Below are 2,926 nucleotides of genomic sequence, written 5' to 3'. Positions count from 1 at the left end.
ACACACCCCTGAGGTGCACCAGTATTGATCATCAGTGAGGAGGAGATGTTATCACCAATCCACACAGATTGTGATCTTCCAGTTAGGAAGTCGAGATCCAATTGCAGAGGGAGCTTTAAGTTGAGTATTTTCACTGAGAAATTCTAATCTGACTGCTCCTTCATCAGTGAGGTGAGTCCTATTCCAGCAAACCTGTTAGAATCAGGATTAGTTTTTTTTTTGTTTGATGCGATGGAGAGCTGGAAGTTTTGACGGATTTTGCAACATGGAGATGAAGTACAAATGTTCCATGAGCAGGGGCAATGGGTGATAACCTTGTGGATCAGACTGCATATCCTCTCCACAGCCTGCCTATTTGCTAGTCACCTAATTTCAATAGGAGACCTAAATAGTCAGGTATCCAAATTAAAGTCACCCAGATACAGCCAGCTATGTCAATAATTTAGTGTAAGTAGATACCCGATTGTTGTATGTGGTACCTTAAAGGGACTGTGCATGGTATGATGCCACAATTCCAGCTGAAAGGTAAATTAATCTTTAATAAGTGAGAGAACCAATAAGCATAATAGAAAGTTCAGACAAGACTCAGCAGGTCAGTCAACATCCTTGGAGAGAGAAACGGAGTTAATGTTTCAGGTCATTGACCTCTCACTATGAAGATGATGAGTTCCTGTGGCAGAGTCTCGGCTTGAAATGTTGACTCTTTTCCGGAGATGCTGCCTGGCCTGCTGAGTTCCTCCAGCAGTTTGGGTGTGCTGCTTGGATTTCCTGCATCTGCAGATTTTCTCGTGTTTGAGACCATTCATCAAACCTGAATTTTCCTTTGATGCCAAAATAATTAATTCACTCATACCATGAACTCTTGAATCACTCTCTGATGAAGCTCTATTTTCAGGACTTAATGATTTAGTTAGCAAACCTATTTATTTGTCCCAGAAGTGTAAACAAATAACATCCCAGAAATAGCTGTAAACCAGTTACTCAGAACATAACAAGAGGCAAGGCTGAGTAGATTGGAGGAACACTAGGCTGATGACCCGCGGTCTTCAGAGACTTCATCCCCATGTCTTAAAAACCATAATTTCCAGTCTTGAGGGGTTTCAGCCTACACAGCCGCTTTAACCTTCTGCCCAAGACTCACAAGCAAGACTGCCCACCAAACTCACTTCTTCCTATTTTCACTACATCCTTCACTAGACACTAGAATACTACAGCACAGTACAGGCCCTTCAGCCCTCCATGTTGTGCCGACCCATATAATCCTTAAAAAAGTACTAAACCCATACTACCCCGTAACACTCTATTGTTCTTTCATCCATGTGCCTGTCCAAGAGGCTCTTAAATACCCCTAATGTTTTAGCCTCCACCACCATCCCTGGCAAGTCATTCCAGGCACCCACAACCCTCTGTGTAAAAAACTTACCCCTGATGTCTCCCCTAAACTTCCCTCTCTTAACTTTGTACATATGCACTCTGGTGTTTGCTATTCGTGCCCTGGGAAACAGGTACTGGCTATCCACCCTACCTATGCCTCTCATAATCTTGTAGACCTCTATCAAGTCCCCTCTCATTCTTCTACGCTCCAAAGAGAAAAATCCCAGCTCTGCTAACCTTCCCTCATAAGATTTGTTTTCCAATCCAGGCAACATCCTGGTAAATCTCCTCTGCACCCTCTCCATAGCTTCCACATCCTTCCTATAATGAGGTGACCAGAACTGAACACAATACTCTAAGTGCGGTCTCACCAGAGATTTGTAGAGTTGCAAATCAAGTTTCACCTTATGTTCAGTCCCTTCCTTCTTCTATCTCTGATACTTTTGATGCTGTCCACCTCATTTTGACTTTTGGTGCCAACCAAGCTCACCTCTAACATGGATTTTCAGTGGAATGTCTGGAGAACTATGTAGTGTAGGTTAATGGATTGGAAGCAGAACATTCAACAGACCAGCATCCAGTGTAGAATGGGTTGCTTTATGAGGAAGGGTGGACAGACTGGAATTGTATCTGCTGAACGGCAAAAGGAACTAGATTGAAATGCTGTGAGATCCTGAGGATGGTCGTGGCGAGGGTGTGGAACAATCTAGCACGGGGTTCCGACATGTCCAACCATGGCTTCCTCTATTGACGCGATGAGACCACACTCAGGTTGGAGGAGCGACACCTTATATCGATTTCTCGAGCTTTGGTAATGCCCTACTCCACTTCTCTATTGCCCATTCCCATTTCTCCCTCTTACCTTATGTCCTTGTCTGCCCATCGCCTCCCCTTTCTTCCTCCTTCCATGCCCTTCTGTCCTCTCCTATCAGACTCCCCCTTTTGCAGCCCTGTATCTCTTTCACCAACTTCCCAGCTCTTTACTTCATCACCCTTCCCCTCCCCTCCCCACCCGGTTTTGTGTTTCTCCCTCCTCTCCCCCTACCCTTTTTCTCTGACTCCTCATCTTTTTTCTTCAGCCCTGCCGAAGGATCTCGGCCCGAAACGCCGACAGGACTCTTCTCCGTAGATGCTGCCTGACCTGCTGAGTTCCTCCAGCATTTTGTGTGTGTTGCTTGGATTTCCAGCACCTGCAGATGTTCTTTTGCTTGTGATAGGACCGGGGTTTACTGTTTAACAGTGGGAGGTCACCCACTGAAGATGGAGATGAGGCGATTTTTTTTCTCTCTGAGGGTTAAGGCGGTGGATGCAGAATTTTGGAGTTGATGGACATTTGATGAGGAAGGAGGTTCTAGTTGAAGTTATAGTAATTTGTAGAATATTTTATGTATCGCTGCGGCAAAGCAACGAATTTCACGACGTATGTCAGTGATAATAATACCGGTTCTGAAGTTGCAGTTAAGTTATCCCGAGTTCTGCGGCGTGGACGAAAAGGCTGGACGCCGCCGCTCCTGCGTCAGCAAGCCACGCCCCGTGACGTCTGTGGGCGTGA

This window comes from Hemitrygon akajei, chromosome 3, assembly GCF_048418815.1.
Source record: "Hemitrygon akajei chromosome 3, sHemAka1.3, whole genome shotgun sequence".
NCBI classification, from domain to species: Eukaryota; Metazoa; Chordata; class Chondrichthyes; order Myliobatiformes; family Dasyatidae; genus Hemitrygon; species Hemitrygon akajei.
Note: the sequence above shows the minus strand (reverse complement) of the source record.